Raw genomic sequence first — 20822 nt, forward strand, 5'->3', positions numbered from 1 at the left:
GGCAAAGGTACAAAATATATGTTGAATTTAATATTTGATCAGAGTCATTCCCCATATAACTCCCTTGAAGTCAAAGTTATACAAGCAATGATTAGGATGCTGAGACAAATCCTTAGCTGATGTAAACTGTTACAGCCCCATTGACTTGAATGGATTTTCACCCAGTTACACCAGCTCAGCATCAGATGGTACGTGTAGCTACATGGTGCTCACTGTATTACTGCTGAATGGTGTATGAATTCATCACTGCTTCCAGGCAAGTTGCCTCTTGCATAATTCCTGAACTAATCATAGCTACAACATCACGGTATTGCTGCCGCCATTAACTTGGTCCTACAGGGGCTGAGGAAATGAGGAGTTAAGTTTTACTGAAAAAAAGCCCCATTCTGTTCCTAACAAACAACTGGTGACAACTCTCCCCTCCAGCTAGTTAAAGCAAACCTATTAAAATAAATAACAGCTCCCTGTCTAAAGTGACACATGAAAGGAAGGAAAGAAGGAAGGTCTTCTTTCAAGCCTTGCTCAGCTGAAGGAGCCATGCCACAGCAACATCTTTTTGAAGCAGTCAAGTGTGAAGAAAGGCGTGACAAGCCAAGCCTTTGACAAAAAAGTGAGGATGAGACACCCGCACTGGTCTCTGTTCACAGCTACAAGCCATGCTAGTCAAGGATTTCATAGGAGACCCAGCGCTGCAGGAACCCACATCTGGTAAAGCAATAATCTTAATGAATGGATTAATAATAAAGAAAAACACTTGTACCAACTGCTTTACTGAGTCCTATGAGGTACCTCAGCAGAGGTACCAAAAGTAGAACCAGAGCAGCATGCGGGAACCCTCTTCTTTATTTTCATACAGCTAAGAGACAGAGTCCCCATCTGGGCGACAGGAACACTGGTTTTGAAAGAGCACTGTAGTTACCTAGTTTTACATACAGTAATAACAACATACGTAGCTATGCAAGGCACAGGTGTGATAAGCAGTGTCACAGTGCCACCTTGCCTAGTTACTGCCTCCATTCCCCCACCATGGGGGTTGCTTTCCCAGCTTCTCAAGAAAGATTCACTGCCATGCCCAAATTCCTTCCCAGGCAGTTTTACTCTTTGGCTAGGGACAGAAGTACACACAAACCAGTTCAAGGCATCATCAGAAACTGGTTTAAACCTGCAACAGAACAGAAGCTTAGTGCACATAAACCAGTTTCAAAATGGCTGAAATTGGTTTAAGATAAATCTGGTTGAATATAGTATCAGACTTAACTGATCTGGGTCAGAGAAGTTTATGAAACTTCTGTCCTAGCCCCTTTCCTGCCTGATGATAAGTCATAGTCCCTCAACATCCCACCATGCTTTCCAGCCCTGGGCTGTGCTGTCTACTCCACCAGAGAAGGGTGGGGACGGAGGGGAGGAGGCAAACCTGGGATTAAACCCACCTTCCCCCACCCCCAACCCCCGAGTACAGAACTACCGTGCTGCTAAACTTACTACTGGCTGCAACTGTGGACTGCAATTCCCAGTGGCACCTGGAAACAGGAAGAGGAAGCGATGAGCAAGCCTGGAGAGTCCTGCTGCTGTGATTCTGGGCTGCAAATTCCAGAGACCGGAGGAGCAGCAGGAAGAGGAAGCAAACATACAGCCCATGCTGGCTACAGGCATGCTTTAGCAATCCCCCCCCACCCTGGGGCATATGGCTGCATTTCCTGAATCAGACGTAAATGCGTGTCCAGTTGTTTCTCAGTTTAATCCCTGCAGTTTAGATTAGCCTGCAAATACTGAATCAATTCAGCCTTGGGCATTTTGACTCTCTGTACTTAGCCTTCAAGTTTAGGAGCTTCAGCACAAATGTCAAACGAGTTGTTTCTTTACTCACCAAGGGTTTGTGCCCCTAGAGATTTTCCCACATTTCTCCCCTAGTGTTGAAGGGAACATACAACACCCCTCACTTCAGCCCCTTATTTCAGGACCCTTTCCAGGAGCCTGTCTCCCTTCTGCAGCTCCTTCCAAATGTGGTCTGAGGTTTTTATGGGGAACACACAACCCCATCCTGGCTGGGGCTGCTAGTTCACAGGTCTGCTTAGCCCTAGGCCTCCCCACTAGAGTGTAAGGCACCCAGCTGATCCTCACAACTGGCTCTCTTCAGAAGGAAAACTAAGGAGAGGAGGTAAAGAGTGGGCCATTTCCTTTGCTGCCTCACACCTCATGTCATCATTTTGTCACAATCCCAAGCAAATATTAAAGGCTGTCAAAGCCAACAGATGGCGAGGCAGGGGGAAAACCAGGCCTGTCTGCACCTCTGTGGACGAGTGCCTGGGGTATTTTGCACTAGCAAGTGCAAACAGCAAATATATCCCTCTCTTCCTCCCTGCCTCAAATAGGCTGAAGCAATACTATAACAAAGTAGTCTTCATTTTGTCTAGATGTATTTCAAGGTCCTTGCGATCATCTCAAAAGACCTTGCCAGTCAAGCAGCCAGTTATTCTGATGTCGGCCGCGTACGTTAACGTAATCGGGGATCCTGTTGCGGTCTTGTCCTTTGGTTAAAATTCTGCTCTCTCCACTTTTGGAATTCACTTTCCCTTGACCGTTTGCACAGCTCACATCTGGCAGCCGGCATGGGTCACGGTGGCAAACAGATTAATATTTTCTGTTTTGTTTTAATCTTTGCGTGTTTTGTTCCCTTTCATTTATTTGCTCAGTTTATTTTATTTCTTGCTTATTTTATTACTGATGTATCTGGGCTTTATGGGTGACTGCAGTGATGGGTTTTATTTAATGCTAACCTTAGCATGTGTAGCTGATATAGTTTATCTCTAGATTTACTTTATGAAGCACCTTGCTGCCACAGTAAATAAATGCAATATAGCCACCCAGCTGCAAGACACTTTTTTTTGTCCCCAAAATATTCTCTCTCCCTGAAAAGCTAAAGCCTGTCAGACAGACCAGCTCATTAACAAAGGAGCAAATGCCTGGAACAAAGAAGTGTGAGAGGCCTGGCTGACTGTGCAGAGCTCCTCATGGAGGAGGAGAAAGCAAGGCAAAGGAACTTGAGGGATGCAAAATAGGTGGATAAGGGCTAGAGGAGCTGCTCAGTCTTTACCCTCCCAACAATACTGAGAAAGAAAGAAAATTACAACATTAATAGAAGAAGGGAAAATTCAGTCCCAACAACAGGATTAGATAATGGAAAGGAAAATCATTTTCAGATTGTTTGCTCCTGGGGAAGGCCTGCTACTTACTGTTGACACCAAGGCAGACTAGATAGCTGCTACTAGATAAATACTGTTTTGGCAGGTCCCTTCCAGTGAAAGCAAAAGCCATCTCAAAAACAGAACACCGCATCATTCAAGGTAAAATTGCCCATCTTACTCTCATCCTCCTTCGAATCTTCCCCTCTGCCACATAAGGACGGAGCTTAGCCTCTCCTCTGCTTCTTTGATATTACTCTAACTATTCCTCTCTCTCATTTGAATCTCTCTCCACTGCTCCAGGACTTCCCAAGTTCTTATTCCTATATTCTATCACCTAGAGACCCAAGCCAAGATTGCAGTTTGCAAGCTATATGGAACAGACAAAGCACAAAGATACACAAGCACATAAGCAAGGTCAGTGGCTCAGATCAGCGCCAGAGTGGGAATAAAACCCAGGTCCAATTCCCAGGCTATTGCCCTTTCCAATGGACAGCACTGCCTCCTCCTTCACTCCCTCTTAAGCTCTGCTTCCATCTCCTTTTTCTCTGTTTTTCATGCCACTTCCCCTAGATAGACCATTTTCTCACCTCTGTCTACACTAGCCACAGCTCTCCCATCTGCTCCACACCTTCACCCACGCTCCAGGCTCCTGCTTGTACTATTCATAATGTGTGAACTCTCTGCGAGTAGTCTGCAAACTCGCACTGATTTCTAAGTATTTACTATGTTACCAAGTGCCAGAATGCACGTCTGCTTCTCAAAGCTCCCGATGGGCAAATCTAACACTCTCAATGATACGGTTATTAAAAGCAGCCAGATACTTGTGTCAAATTTAAAAATATTCCAGTTTATAGCCAGGGTTTCCCTTGGTTATGCTGTATCCCTAATATAAGGGATATTGAGCATCAGCAACTCCCAAAAGTGTGGTGGGTTCTCAGTACCCCCATAGACTCTTGAATCTACTTTCCTACCCTGTTCATTTATCCTGCAACATATGATCTATGGGCTCCTCCATACCCAAACAGCCACCAACACTGCTGTGCACATGTTGTCATTTCAATGAGAGTCCAGGCACAGATACTTTTATTTCAAGATGAAAGACATCCTGTCCCGATTTCTCTTGCAAGTTGTTAGTGATTTCATTCACCTAACAGACATGGGCAAATCTAGGATTTTGAAAAGGGGAGGTGCATACAGTGAGGTGCATCATCACATACAACGCAATATATATTTTTCTCCAGTTAAAAACAAATGAGAAGTTTTATTCACCTGCTAGGGGCCTAGGTCTATATTCATTCAGTTTAAGATCAAAGCAAAAACAAATATAACCTTACTGGAATAGGCATTCATTTGCCATAGTATCTATTATGTATTAAAAACAAAACAAAAAAAAACCTAACACAATGCTTCATTAGTTCCTACCATCATTAGAATTAAATGTATACCTCTTTCAGATTCATAAAATGAATCTAGCTATCCTGAGCATCTTGACTGTACATCCAGTGGTTCACTGAAAGTTATTTCCACGTCTGAGTTAATGTTCACTTGAAGGCACAGACAGAAGTGCAGCCCCCCGCTGTAACTGAGAGCTTTGCAGGAAGTGTTCAGAGTTACAGTGATTCCCTGGACCAAACAGAAGTTCACTGCTGGTTTGCAAGGGGGGGTGGATTCTAGTTGTAGGCTGCAGCTTGCAACCAGCTTCCCCTAGCAATAGCCCCTCCTCCCTGCCATCCTGTCCATGTTTTTTTTAAATGGGAGTGGGAAAAGAAAGCAGAGGGAGCTCCTTCCAGAAGGTTTCCCAGTCAGTATTGGAGGATGTGGTAGATGATTTGGAGCCCACCCCTCCCCAACTCAGGGGGCTCCTATACACCTGTCCCACCCTCCAGGGGAGCTGTCCCCCAGACCCAAGTCCCTCCACTTCTTTCCCTGCTTCCCCCCCCCCCCCCCACCAACACACACACACTCCCATTCTGAAAAAAGCAACAGGCTAGGAGGCAGTGTAGACAGAAGTTAGAGAGGATGCTCTGTATTGAAATGTCTTAATCTGACCCCTCATGCAGTGATGGTTCAGATTCTCCCCCAATCAGCCATTTTTGTAGCCATCTGCACCATGCACTTGTGTTTGGTCATGGCTATAGACCACTTTCTGTGGCCAAATTAGATGAAAACTGTCACTTCTGTCTGTGCCCTAAGTTAGCAATTCTAGCTATAGTTAAAAGCCATCTGCAGAGCTGTGAAATAGGAGCTCCATTACCAGCAGCCACTAGCAGATAGCAGAATGGCAGAAGAAAAGATAGCTTAATTAGTGGAACATCAAGACCATTAAGAAGAAGAGAGTTTCATTAACACTTGTGGAATGACAGGTTTAGAAAGAATCAGGTAGATTATAGTAAGCTATGAAGTCAATTGATTCTTTCACTGCTGCCTGAATATAAATGGTGCTGCCACTGCCAAACAGTGGTTCTAAATTTTGGGTGGATCAGGAATCAAATTTTGGGTGGATGCAGTTGCACCCACCAAATCCACCCCTGCATACAGATTTGCACTGAAACTCCCAACACATGGGAATTAAAGGTGCATGCGTAGCCTGGCTCTCAAGCTGCACACACATTTCACTTTCCCAGTTTCTTCTTCCTTCTGCCATTTCAGTATAGATAGCAACAGACCAACAAAGTTTGCCTAAAACAGTAAGTTAGTGCAGAGAACACCTTCTCTCTTTCAGCTTCTGCCATTGAACTATGCTGCAATCAGAGTTCTCCATATTTATTAATGTAGCCTGGGTACACCCAGGGGTGTGCCCTGTCCACAAGTGGAAGCGATAGGGTGGTCAGGCAAGAGTGCTGTGAGAGGGGCCTGCCACCTGGGAGCAGTTCCTGCTCTTCTCTATAGAGCCAGGCTGAGACAAAGCACTTAACTATATACAAATGTATTGCTACACAAAAATAAATAGGAATAAAATACATTAAATATTTACAGTAGAATTAATGTGTGACACCATATGCAATAACCTGCTATCAATACATTGTACCACTTTGAGGGACTGCAAGACAAAAAACTGGGCAATTCACAGCATAGGCAATTATTGACCCCCCTGCACAGAATATACATCAACACTCTAGAACAGGTAAGTCAAGGCATCAATACAATAAACACATATAAGCATCACCTTGGATAAGCCCAGGTAAATTGAGGTAGCAATGCAATATTCCGATAATAGGCACTGAAAATATATAGGTAATGAAGACAGGTAAACCCATATAAACCCCCTTAACATCTACAGTACGAAGCAATCATCAATCACAAAATATGGGGGTGCACTCAGTACCCCATGGAGCCCTTCCTCTTTAGGTCCTGGGATGTGGACACCCCCCACCAGTGGAAGAGGGTAGAGGCTGCAGATCCCTCCTCTCCTAAGCCTGCCTCCCCAGTGGGACCCACCTCCCCAGAAACTCCCGCTCCCATTCTGAAGCAGCCAAGGCTTGTCCCCTGGTGACCAGTCCTGCAAGGGCCTCTCTCTGGTGGCACCTCCAGCTCCTCTTGATGGCCTGGTGCCATGCACTGGGCACCCAAAGCGCTCCTATGGGAGCTGAGCCCTTACTGGCTCTGGTTCCCCAGCCTCATGTTGGGGGACCTTCCCTTTCCTGGGCCCTGCTCTTGGCACCAGGACTCTTTTCATTTAATGCTGAGCCACACAGCAGGGCTCCAGTTACTCAGCCTCAAGCTGCTCTCGAGGTCAGCTCTCCGTGCACCAACCTGCACACTGCATGGGGCCCCAAGCAACCTCGAGCTGCTCCCAGGGCTGGCTCTCCATGCACCAGTCCATGCACTGCCCACCCAGCTGCTTGCCGGGGGTCACAGGCTCAAGCTGCCTTGAGCACCTCCCAGAGCCTAAGCGCCGTGCATCAATCCGCACGCCGTTGAGGCTCAGGCGAGGTCCCGAAGAAGCGCCATGCATCAATCCACACGCCGTTGAGGCTCAGGCGAGGTCCCGAAGACCATCTTCTCCAGAGCTCCTCTCTCCTCGCCATCCCTTGCTGTGTCTGCCCCAGCATGCCGAGCATGCTCTCCTTTTATGCGCTTCAGGTGCTCCACCCTTGAAGTCCAGTGGACCTGCTGTGCTGCAGTCCACAGTCTGGTCAGGGAGCTCCTCTCCCTCTCCCTTTGAGAAAGGGGCGGTGCCCACTTTCCCCAGCTTGTTTCTGATTGGTGGATTGGCTCCACCAATCAGAATTGAGGATTCTTGAACCCCTGGCCACATTGCAGCTTGATTGGGTAAGTCTGTCACATTAATATAACAGTGTTATGAATTTCATACTACCCTTGCCAGTGGGCAATGCCAAGCAAGGACCTTGGAGCCCTGCCAGGCAAATTGCCTTCCAGTCAAAGGCTTGGGTCTGTCTCTGGGGGGTGGTCCAACAGTAATATAGGAAGCACTCCATCAGAACCACATCTTGGAGTCATGAAAATTCATCAGACCTGAGAAGTTTTAAACAAGATTATTTGGGGCTCAGCCAGCTGACCTTTTCCAGCCAGTTCTGGTCATGAAACTAAAGTATGATGGAAGCTGGATCCCTGGCTTAGGGATAGCACACCCTGCATGGGGTTGGACTAGGTAACCCACTGTCCCTTCCAACCCTACAATTCTATGAGATTTTGCATCGGTTGCAAATTGCTATGGGACTTACCTGAGCCAGCTCCAGTGGATGCTTTGACCAACACAAATAACTGAAACCTGAATTACAATCGGCTCCCATTAGATATCAGAGTATGCCTTGTGCGTGTCTTGAAAGCCAATCCACTGCCTCTAGCCACAGCCAGGCTAGTGCTGCAGACACTGGGCATTTCTCAGTGTACCAGTTTAAACCAGCACATCCCAGAGCAGACCAATTCCAGTGTAAGGGGATAAAATAAGCAGAGGGAAGAACTTGCCAGTTCTCTCTCAGCAGCCTGGTTTCACAGGTATTTAAACCCCAACAAGTCAAAGCTAGCAGAACTCGCTTGAGCAGAGAAGAACTCTGCTTAACCAGCAGGGAGGTTGGTACCAAATGCTCATGCTATTGTGGTTCAAGTTGATAGACAGATTGCTATTGTGAACTGACACTAGCACAGCTTCATCAGTTCAGCATGTAAGGTTGTATACTACAAGGTCCATGAATCCTTGTCAGGAGGCTCAGGGATCACAGGTGAACTGTGATCTTGAAGCAAGGAGAATTAGGCATAACATGAACTCATGTGCCTACCTTGCCCATCTAGACACTATAGTAGTAACAAAGGAGGAAGCACCAACAAGATATTCTATAGTAACATAGCAAATCAGTGTGTTATACATAGGCTATGCTACAGTCACTCCATTGTGAGGGTAAGGGGTGATGGTGCTCAGTGCTATAGGGTTATCATTCTTCATGTTTGAGAGGGGAGATAAAACGGTTAAGATTACTTAATCTCCCCTTTATTCTTCTTTCTTTTTATGCATCCAGAGCCAGGAACTGTGGCTCAGAGTCAGAACTGAAGGGTGACTCTGAAATGGGTGCAGCACTAGCAGCAGCAATGCAAGCTTTCCATTTGTCACATCTCCATATTTTGACCTAGACCTGGAAGGTGGAATATGGTTTTTCTATTCCACATCCCTTCAGGTCTTGACTTTCTACTCTGCCGGTCAGCAAGGGAGCACTCAAATGCAGGCTATAATGGAGTGTTTTGTGATAGGGATACCTATTCACAAGGAAGCAAGCTGAGAAAAATCAGTCATTACCAGAGAATAATTATTTTTATTCACTTCCAACTTGGTCCATATGTTGCTTAACCTTATCTTGATTTCGATACTTCACAGAGGAAGATGCTCAGTTCCTAAGTAAAACTTAGTGGGGAGGAAATCCAACTGCATAGGTCATCTTAAAACGATTTATTGGAGATGTGTGGGTGAAACCTTATGTTGTGAGATTTTTGAGAGAGCTTCCATTTAAGAGACATTGATTGAGCCATATGGCATGTCAGGATTGTGAAATTTAACATAAATTTCACTGAGAAGTTAGAAATCAATAATACATGGAGTCTACAAAAGTTTAATGCATCACACTCCAAGCAACTGTAATTCCCTGGAGGATATTTTGCCCAGGAAAATTCAGCCACTAGCTAATAGGCAGACCTAACAGGAGCGCAAGGGGTGGAATAGTGCATGAGAAGAGCGATTAGGATGAGAATGCACCCCAGGGAATAAAACCCCCACCCACACACACATCCAAACCTCAGACCCTGAATTCAGGAGGGAGTTGCAAACCTGTCATAGCAAAGCAGATTTAACAGACAGAGGCCAGCAACGTACATTCTGTTTGCATGATGTCAAATCTTGCAGGCTTGTGGTTGGTTGGCACGAAGATGAGTTGGGTCTTACTCACAGAGTGCCCTGCCAAAGCCCTTCATTTCCTTTACAATTTGCAAGGCTCCATGATCGAGTCCCAAGTTCCACAGCTGGATAAAGTCCTCAGACTGTCAGTCCTCAAGGATAAACAGCAGGTCCAATCTTTGATTCAGCAGAGGCCTTGCAAAAATGAAAAATTCCCAGCTCCACCAAAGCTCATTATGGAAGTGATTTGTTACTGTCCCACAATCAGCCTCAGACCAGATTTCTTTTAACATTTTGGATAAGTGGGAAGTCATCATAGGAAATAACTCTGGTAGACTTATACTGCTGCTTTACTTGGAGAACAAGCAATTATGGGAGAAAGAAAGACAATAAGTGTTTCACGGTCAGACCCAACGAGAGCTGTTGGGTTGCGAGAGTCTTGGAGTCACAATCTCAGGGGCTGTGGAGCAGACTCTGGACTTTGCAAGGTTTGTCTGACTGGACCATCAGATCTTTAGGATTCTTCCACTGCTAGAGCTTATCATTTCTGGGCAGTATTTAAAAGGCAACAAAGAGAAACTAGACGGGCAAGGAGGGGAACAATCAATCAGTTTTGATAAAGTAAGAACTATGAAACTATGAAACTATGAAACTAATCTGAACCTTTCACGGGCAATTATTACTAACTGAAACTGTGTCACATGGCCCTGCATTTCCTGGATCCAGCTGATGCCTAGAGAATACTTTGCACCTAAATAGAAGCAGCAAATCCAAGAAGTGTCACGAGAAAGCCTGTTCAAATACAATTTCTGATCTAATATTTCACATTCCAGGGCTGTGGGTGGTAGATGAAGTCCAAGAACTTCATGCAGGCATCCAACCCAGACCCACTTTTTACTTTTTAATGTTCACATCAACCTAGATCACTTGATCTGCCCACACCAGTCCATGAAAACACACAAAGCCTGAAGATCATACTTTAGGTCTAGCAGCCTTGGCAGCAGGCCTGTAAGCAAACGGGCTTGCTCTTGTTTCTGAGCTCTCCTTGACAATCATGAAAGAGAAGATGTCAGAGCAGAGATGCTCATTTTGAAGTAGAGTTTGGGGAGATGGGGGAGGTTTCTGAAACAAAGACCCTATTAACTTTAGGATCTGACTTCCAGCTTTGCTAGTCATGCACTTTACTCCTGAAAATGAAGATGTTAATTGGAGTTGACACTTTTCATAGGTTTTCCCCACTAACAATATTTTTAACCACAGTGGGACCCAATTCTTCCATCACTTCAAACACTTTCCCAAGGGAATTCCTTAACCTTTCTTTTGAAATGTCTGATGCCGCTTGCAGGGAAAAGAGCCTGTATTGACTTGACATATATCAAGCACTGGCAGTTGTGAATTCCAAGAGCTTCTTCTGAACCTGGGGATGTCTGATGATCTGCCAGTAGGAGGAGACTGGATGGTCAGGCAGAAAAAACTACCCCAAACTAGAGAAGCCTAATACACAACTTTGAAAGACGTTGGGGACGTTGAAACCAGGTGCCTTGCTTTGGGGACGTTGAAACCAGGTGCCTTGCTGGAAACAAATGTGGTGACTGATCATCACCATCATTACCAGAGCATAATGCTCTGAACAGAGACTGCAGGGAAAGGGGTGCATAGCCACACTGGAACTTTTCACGTTAAACAAAGGGCTACAAGCTCCAGAAGAAACTTCTCTCTGGAATAAAAAACAGCCTTCATAGACTTTGGCCACACTTGGCACACTCCTGGTTTGTTAAGCAGCTGATCTCAACTACAGCAAGGAAACAGCCTTCTAATCTCTGTCATTGATATGTTTACAGCAGCAATATTTCTAATTAATTGCAAATGTGGGAACAACAGACCACAGGATAGCAGAGGAATTTTAAAAAGGAAGACAGAAGACAACACAGCATACACAAAGTGCACTTACCATCTGGAAAGGAAGAGATGGAGCAAGCAGGTAGTTGCAAAATGGGCTCTATAGGGCTGCAGCTGCCTAGATCAGCCATATTTAAAGGGCCAACACCTGGACACCATCAAGAGAAAAATCTTGGAGAGCAAGCTCCCAGTAAGAGCAGTCAATCAGCTCCAAAGAGAGGCACCTGGAGAAGGCTGCCTGTTTCATACACGCGTCCAGTATCACAAAACGTTTATCAGATTTGTTTCTTTTGTACATCAGTGTTAGCACAATATGCATTTTAAAGTAGTTTATAGGGCTGTAAATTCCCAAGTGATCAAAGGAGGAAGAACGTAGAAACACACTTAGATGCATCACAGGTTTCTTGCATATTCCTAGATTCCCTTCAAAACCTGCTAATGCTACCATTTTGATTTTTAGCATCACCTAATATTTAAGGGGATCTGTGGGTTTCAAGTGCAGATGCTGTGGATGAACTGCCTGTGTTGTGATGCAAATAGCCAAGAAGAGTGAAGCTAGCATTAGCCAAATTACAGGGCCTTTTCTGAAGAGGTCACTCTGCAAAATAGCTGAGTTCCTTGCTGGTGGCTGCAGCTGGCTTGAAATGAACAGCAACACAGCCGACTGCCAGGAGGATGCTTCAACCCAGCTATCCTCTAACAAAGCCCCCACTGACTCTATTACAGGGGCGGGCAATTATTTTGGGCAGAGGGCTGCTTACTGAGTTTTGGAAAGCCATCGAGGGCTGCATGACAGGCAGCCAGGGGTAGATAAATTTTAATTTTCTAAATGTTTTAGGGGCCCCACAAGCCAGATAGAATGGACTGGCGGGCTGCATCTGGCCCGTGGGCCGCATTTTGCCCACCCCTGGTCTATTAAGATCTGTTGGAATTTGTCTATGCAGGGATGGCAGATCTAGCCCCAGATGACCCTCAGAGTTCCTGCTGCAGCTCAAGGACTTTTTTGCTAGACACTGGCACTAATGTGCTGATATGTTGCTGAACATGCTGGACTCACATATGCTTTGTCCTAAGAGCTGGCTTCTTTACATACTGCAGTTATCTCTATATCTAATATTGTTTCCATACTGCATACAAAACAAAGGATACAAGAATCACATTTATTTCATCCTGCACCAGCACTCTCATTCCACTCTATTTCCAGAAATAAATCCAGTCAAACCTGATTAATCCCCAGTACAATCACTTTCCACGCATGGACATCCAGGTATATATAAATGACAGCTAGGAATGGTATAATCCCTTTGTCTGTGAGTTGTCTGTGCTGTCCTTGTGATTGTTGGAGATGTTAACAGTACAGTCCTACCAACCATGTCTTGTGTGAAAGAGAGAGGCTATGAAAAATCTGGGGAAGAAGAAAATGACGTCAGAAAAACATGGCAACCCTCCCCCCCAACCTAGCTGTTTTTATTGATTGATTTCTGTCAGCCAATATCTTCTGAGTCTCACATGGGCTCTGCTCTTTATTCAACACATGGAATTTTCCCTTGTGGTTCTATTTTCATGACATTTTGGAAACACGAAACACTCCCCATCGTTAACTAGCACCCACTTGAGCATGAAACTAAGAACCGATGCCACCCCCACCCCAGCATCTCTCTCTCTCTCTCTAACAAGCTTTTTTCATGGCTTCCATTACCATAATACTTAAGTCCCTGCTTGATTTTCTGTGGTTGGTAACACAGAAGCCACTCAAATGCAGCATTATAAATTAAATGTTCCAGGAAAAAACTCCTGGGGATGTTGTACATTATAACAGAAAAGGGGAGAAATGCTATTTATTGCCTGATTGTTTTACATTTTAGTAATCTGTTGCCTTCGCCTGAAAATGTCAAGGCTGACTCCCTGTTGGGTTGCTGTAACCTCACATATGCAATGCAAGTAGGGATGGCTTTGACACATGATATTTTCATGTGACTAAGGCCACACCAGATTCTGCTCATTGGCATTGGTATAAATCCAGACAAACTCCAGGTGAAGCCAATCAAGTACTCTGATGTCCACGGTAGCAGCATGTGTCTCACTGAGGCAGATAGATGCCTTTACATGGGATGGGTTGCACCATTCCTTGTATGTAACCCCAATAAATTAAGGTAGCAGGGCTAAGACACCCTGCAGGCCTGTCTTTGTGCTCACTGCTTTGCTATCCTTCCCACAGCTCAGCAGGTGGCAGATATCCATCGTAGATGCTGATTCCATAGGGGTCCAGTTCCATCATAATCTAGAACGGGATATGAACATAGGGAAAGGCACCTTTAAAAGAAAACGGGAAAAGGGGATATGGCTTTTGATGTCTCCCCATCACATTCCCAGCCTTCTGAACCCTTATACCTGGAGAGAGCAGTGAGGTCTAAGCAATAAAGACCAAGTTAGTGAGAACAATCAAGGGAAGAAACATGACCTACGCTGTACTATCTATTGCTAGATAGTGTTTCCAGGTGATTTAATAAAGTTGCAACCTAATTAAGCTACATTCCTGCCATCTTGTTTTTCTTCTTGCAAGGCTAAAACACTTCTATTTTTCATTTCTAGGCTCCCAAAATATTGATTGTGTCAAGAGTTTGTTCCAGGATGAATTGCTCCATGTTGTCCTACAGACACCAGTCCCTGTGAGTTCTCGCAGCCAACATCATGAGCTTTGCTGAACTGGTTCAGTTTCATAACAAAAGAGTTTACTGTTCATGCAGAAGTAATAGGCTTTTGGAACTCCATTTTCATGGAATGACTAAATATTTGAAATGTTCTTGTCTGTCTGGCAAACCTGATTCAGGGGATTTCCTGGGAGTGAGAAGTTTCACACCTGATTATGACAACTGTTGTAGTTACAAGCATCTGAAGGGAAGTGAGGTGGAACAAAATTAACCCTTTACTTGAGCTATTTGACTATTTGCTTGAGACAGAAAAAAGCAGGGGAGACTGCTCTGTGCCACAGGCACTAACATTTGAATATGGCCTTAACCCATGAGAAATAAAGTTTGCAGAGGTATGATTCCACAATCAAAATGACAATGTAAAATGAACTTATTTGTGCCTGGGGCTTGCCCTTGTCAGATACAATAATGCTTATTTCAATCAGGTCAAATAAGCAATAACCCTCTTTCGCAGTCTTTATGGGGGTCACTGCATCTTGTCACTTCATTATCAAATAGGTTTGAACAGGGGTACTTGAAGTCGTTTATTAACTCCTGGCTCCTTAGGAATGTCTTTGTTTTCTCTTAAGAAAATGAGTAGAGGGGAAAATCTGGTGTTACACAAGCTGAGTGGGACTGTAGAGCCTCAAGCGTGGCACATAAGTGTAAACCTATTGAGGCAATAAGACTAATTTACCAAAAAACTATGATCTATGAGCTCACTATAAGCCTCTGCATTGTAAAGCCAGATTTTGTTTGTTTTCAAACACATAGGAATAAACTTTCATGGATGTTTCCCAACATGGAAGATGCCTATCTTGAAGGAGAAGTCCTATGAAAAATGCTGAAAGAGGATAAAATATTCAAAAATGTCTAAAAGCAAGTGCATTGCAAATGAAGGTGTGATCAGACCAGACTACTCTAGCTTTGGTCCAGCTCCACCTAGAGTGACAATAGCAGTAAAGAGCCCAAAGACTTCAGCTGGAGCTAGGTGCCTGCATATCATTTGAAGGTTCCTGCAGGAGACCCTGAGAAAGTTCACACCAATGCATCTTTCCAGCTTTTTTTTTCACTGAAGCTAGTATGAGAAAGTCTACCTGTGTTGCAATACAACTCCGAGGGTGTGTAAAGAAGTGCTCCATGCACATTTTACAGCACTGTAATTTAGAAGACTTTTAATAGCACTATAAAATTACAGTGCTCTTAAACATGACAGAAGTGCAGTGTTGGGGGGGCCTCTGAGCCTCCCTGCACTTTCCAGGCTAGGAAGTAGGAGGCTCTCTACAGTCTCCTGGGGCTTCTCCAATGGTCAGAAATTTGACCAGCGTACAGAAGTTATTTAAAGTGTGGTAGGTTGTTAAACAGCTGTAAAATACAGTGCTTCAGATTTAATACCTCATTTAAGAAGGGTTAATTTCAAGCTCTGTACCCATTTTTAAAGTGCTGTAAAGTCATGCACTTCTGTTTAGTCACAGCAATAAAGCACTTTAAATGGCAAACAAGCAGCTTCTGTACAGTTGCAGTCTAGGCATAATTTACCAGTAAGGGATTCAAAACCTAACCTCCTTTCGAGCATCAGTAGAAATTATAATTTGTCTACCACAGCATTGTTTCTGAGTAATACAATGTATGGACACCCTTATTCCCGAATAAGAGTGCCTTGTTCTACCTTAACCCTCTATGAAAGCTATTTCACTTTAGCTTGCACTCTACTTTAAACCATGTGAACAGATGTTGTAGAAATTGAATGGGGTTCTATGGAAGTCTCATGAAAATTACTGAGAAGTTTTCCAAGCAGAGCAACTTCATTTCTAATTATCTAATATGATGCAATAATCTAGCCTGGTAGTCAATAGCCTGTGGATCTCTATCAAAGAGGTATCGATCTCTAACCAAGTGTGAGCCTTATCGATGGGATTTTCTGGCCACTTGTATATGGATGCAGACTCCTTCCTGCCATGGTCATGTGGGCATTCAATAGAGTCCAAAAACTTCAAGGCTGCTGACTGGTTGGGTAGCAGGCACATCCATTAAGCAGTGAAAGGGGTTACAAGAAGAACAGGTCTTTGACAGGCTTCTCTCTTTTGACGAGTAACAATTTAGACCTGCCAGGATTCAGCTTTAGCCAGGTAATACTGATTTCAGATGGCTGTTTTGGCAAGGTGCTGTGAAAGCTGGAAACTCTGGTCCATCAGGCCCTGCATCCAGAGTCATAATCAAGTCAGAAGTCAAGCAGAAGGGTGGGCCAGAGATCTTATTCCCCTATATGGCTGAGGAAGGTCTATGACAATCCGGCACACTGGGAAGTGTTTCACCAGGCACATCATTACTCTGCCAGCAAGATGTTGCAATAGGGGATTTCAAAACCTCTTTTTCCCCTGCTGTTCAGTTTGCAATTTTAAATATGAAACCCTGTGGAATTAGAATGGCTTAAACAAATGAAGTAGTAAGCTCACCTCTAATAAGAGAAGCAGAAGGTTCTACAGTATTAATCCTTGCAACGTCCATAGCCAGCTATGTAGTGGTAATAATCAAGTAAGCCCAGAATCTAATTAATGCATAAACATATTAACACTACTTGTCATCCTTTTACACACACAGATATGTGATTTCACAAATCAAGCAATAAGCGTTAATTGTTTTATCACATCTGTACCGTAACTATAAATAGAAGGGAGTAAGTCAGAGCCCAGTAATTATGGCAGATCATCATAGATGAAGTAGAAGGTTATATCCAAATCCTCAGCTTTCTCTCTGACCTTATTTGTCAGTTCTTGAAGGTGAATAAGATCTTCTAGACCTTTTGACCATGCAGGAAGTGTCACAGGTGTCCTGATTTTCCTTGTTCTTAGCCATCGAGACAGCTGTGTTTTCACTTCATTTTATATTAATCCATTGGTTCAGCATAGAAAAATGTAAACAAGGAATCATGGAGACTTATGCTGAATTAGCTGACATTATCTTATATCCAGCAAAAAGAAAGTTTGCTGGATATAGGTAAAAAAAAAGGCAGAAACTGTCCTATGAATCTAATATGGTTGAAAGCTGGGATGCTAGATGCTTTCTTATTGGACTGTAGGTATAACGTGTATTTCATCTTTAAAAGAGATGTCCTGCATTGCTGCTCCTTTACACCCCTCTCAGCATCTATACCCATGCAAAGTGCATGTGTGATGCTGCCTTCTAATTTTGTAGCATTTTATGCATAAGTTGCAGAGGTGAAACATGGAGGAACCACATTTTAATCATCGCAGGTAATGTACCATGGAGGATTCACACAGTCTTTTTCTAATCCAATGGTGACGACACCATAATTTTACGTCACCCTCAGAATGGTCTTGCTTCCACCCATGTACAAAGGATGCAAAGAAGCTGATAGGCAGTAGATGACATGTTCACTTTTACTTCTCCATAACAGCCACAACCCAAAGTGTCTTGGAGGACTGTGGATGTGGCCATGGTGTGTCTACAACCAGTGTCTGGCAGATGTATAATTGTGTCTGTGCATGAGATTCACAGCATACAACAGATAAGTGCAGAAACAGCCAAATTACAATGAGTTATGAAGATGCAGTGTTTGCATTCCAAAGAAAATGTTCATCTTCTGTCAATTTTCCATCTTCAGACAAGCATAAGTTGTCTTGGTGTTGTCCCTCAGGGGCCTGAGCTGCTGGGAGGTACACTACACACAGAGAGCGCACAGCAGCAAAGGACAGTGACTCTGAAGTGGAACTGCACTGAGATATTAAAGCACGGAGAAGTGATGGATAGCAAAGGCTTCAAATACTTGCTCTTCAAAGCAATATGGTCACATGTTAAGAATGAAAAAGCATTTTGCATCTGTATGTTCCTTAATTTAGAAGCTGAAAAATAACTGTTCATTACAATTGTTCCTTTTGACATGCCAGTATGAAATTTCCATTTTTCAAATCTGACAATGCTCCATTGAACCCACCTAGCCCAGGCTGCCAGAACAGACTGTGGGGCTTTTTCTTTTGTTTTGTTTTATTCAGAGAGACCTAGACAAATTGAAGGATTGGGCCAAAAGGAATCTCATGCGATTCAAGAAGGACAAGTGCAAAGTCCTGCACGTAGGACAGAACAATCCCATGCACCGGTACAGACTGGGGGCTGACTGGCTGGGCAGCAGCTCTGCAGAAAAGGACCTGGGGGTTACAGTGAACAATAAGCTGAATATGTTGGGATGATCTAGTTGGGGCCGGTCCTGCTTTCAGCAGGGGGTTGGACCAGATGACCTCCTGAGGTCTCTTCCAACCCTAACTTTCTATGATTCTTTGTAATAAATTTGGGTTTTGTGTTCACACTTCTTGCAAGGACAGGGTTTTGTTTATATAGGATGACCACAGCAAATTTAGAGTTTCCAAGTTTCTGAGTCGGGCCTTGAACCACTAGTATGATTTATGAGGTATCCCAAAATGTGAACCTGGCACTTTTTCCTACCAACCAGTGCCCAGCAGGAGGGTTACAATTGCATCTGCCTCTATTCTTCCTCTTCTCCCCCTCTGGACTGCTGCACTAAGCCAACTCAAGCCAAGGGCAGGAGGGGTTGGCTTTTGGGAGGGACTGAGTACCTGCCATGCTGACAGCAAGCAAAAGGGAAAGAACACTGCTCAACACCTTTCAGGATCAGAGCTTTGAACATGTGGAGGAAAGTCAGGATGGTGATTCTTCATGTGCAGAACGCTGTTCAGGAGTGCTAGAGCAGGGAGGTATTACTCACCCAGTCTGTGTTGTGATGACTTCAGTCATCGCCATCCAGACTGAGCACATGGAGTTTATTTCACATTCATTTCACATCCCAGCAAATCAAGATCCCAGAAAGAAAATGTCAGTGCTTTCTAGACTGGGTTTTCCAATCTGCACTCAGGCTGTTTCTGTTTCGGCTTCAGTGCTGCCAGAAGAGTTACCTGTAGCCATCTGGTAGATTGTGAAAGTTCAGCACTCAGAAAGTGACAGCCTAACTGTACAGCATTAAGGAAAGCAATACGTGGGCAGCCTCCAAACACAGCTCTGGCAATGCACTGGACTGTCCCACTGCCAACACTGCCAATCAGTGTGTACATACGTGTTGTCGGAGGACAGAGACCAGCAGAGGAGGGTGGCAATGTGAGTAAACGAAGATGAGGCAGAGATCAAAGTCACTCCCATGGGCAGGCCTTTGAATCCTGCACCACTCAAATCCATGACAAGGCAGGAGAGGTACATGAAGTAGGACTGATCCTCCAGGCTCTGGAGGTGGCAGATACCATTCTCACAGCCCTCAGCAGGACCACAGTAGTGTATGGGGTAGGTGGGAATTTTGCACCATGTTTAAGAACAGCATGACTCAGTTTACCTGCACGTGCATTTTCACCCACTGGGTGCAAATACAGCATTTCCCCTGCAGAGGGTGTGTTTAATTTACAGGTAGCTCAGGTATGGCCTTTTGGCTAAAATCAACTCAGACTTTTGGCTAAGATAAACTGTGCAGGTGAGACACCATGATCATGAAGGCAGTTCTCCCAGGATGAGACTTGTCCCTTGCACTCCAGTCAGGCTGACCCCTGCGAGCTTCCCTAAATGCAGGAAACTAGGCTGCACACTTTTGTGGTAATGGGGGACTGTGTTCATGCTTCCCCCATGCTTGCTTCTCAGCCTTTGGCTAGGAGCAAGCGAGACAGAGGGGCATCTGAACGCCAAGGCCTCTGGGCTTGGGGCTTGCACGTAGGATGCCTGCCATGGATTTGGGGAGTATCTGAAGCCCAAGACCGATGGGTCTGGGAGGGAGGATACTTGCCCAGTGGTAGTGCCACACACACAGACTTGAACAATTGAGCTCTGCTCAGTTGAAATTTGGAACTTGAACTGGTTTGGCCCTTGAAATCAAATTTATATAAAAGCAAATAGTGTATACGAGCTGTAGTCAGGCCTTTGACTGCAAAGTGCACACATTCTAAGTCAGGAAAAGAAGAGATGGGTGTTGGTGTCACACTGCTGTTTGAGGTGCTAAGGACATGTTATCAGGAGCCATTGAAGACTTTACATGTGAACAAAGAAACTCTAGAGAGGCAATGGTCATCTATACGGGTGGAAATAATGGGCCATTTGAAATGGGATGTGAGAGTTTCTGAAACTTCCCTACAGGAAGCAGAGCCCAAAGAGAAGGCAGACAGGGCTAAGACTGAAGCTGAAGTGTAAGCCTCACACGGGTATGTTTACACAGCAAAATGGAGGAGGGATTCATTGTGGCATAGGGTAACAGTAGCAAGGGAGAGCCACAGATAGGGGCTGTAACACAGGAACCCGGGTACAAACTGCCCAGTGAGCCAGGCCATATTCTCCAGGTATTAGCATATGCAAGAGACTGGGCTGCCATGTCTTTACTGCCCTTGCTACCCATACCAAGTAGATTTAAGTTAACACATGTATGCTAACATGTTATATTCCACCGTCATGGTGGTGTGTAGATGTACCCACATACACCACAGGGCAGTGAAATAAGATGGATTTCAGGAGAGCATGGCATGATGAGCTTGTCACTCATGCCAGTATGGATCCTGCCTTAAGTGTGACTTGACCACACTAAGCCAAAGATTCGGTACGGCAACACTGACTAGCCAGAGCCAGAGATTTAAGCTAACACATGTATGCTAACATGTTATAATTCCACCGTCATGGTGGCGTGTAGATGTACCCACATACACC

At 44.5% G+C, this 20822-nt stretch overlaps 1 non-coding gene across 1 annotated transcript; it reads left to right on the top strand.

Moving 5' to 3' along the window:
- Positions 1-19593: 19593 nt before the first annotated feature.
- LOC112550685 lies at positions 19594-19759 on the top strand. Its single transcript, XR_003094645.1, has one exon. It is a non-coding gene; the product is annotated as a U1 spliceosomal RNA (small nuclear RNA).
- Positions 19760-20822: the final 1063 nt, after the last annotated feature.

This window comes from Alligator sinensis, unplaced genomic scaffold, assembly GCF_000455745.1.
Source record: "Alligator sinensis unplaced genomic scaffold, ASM45574v1 scaffold330_1, whole genome shotgun sequence".
Lineage (NCBI taxonomy): Eukaryota > Metazoa > Chordata > Crocodylia > Alligatoridae > Alligator > Alligator sinensis.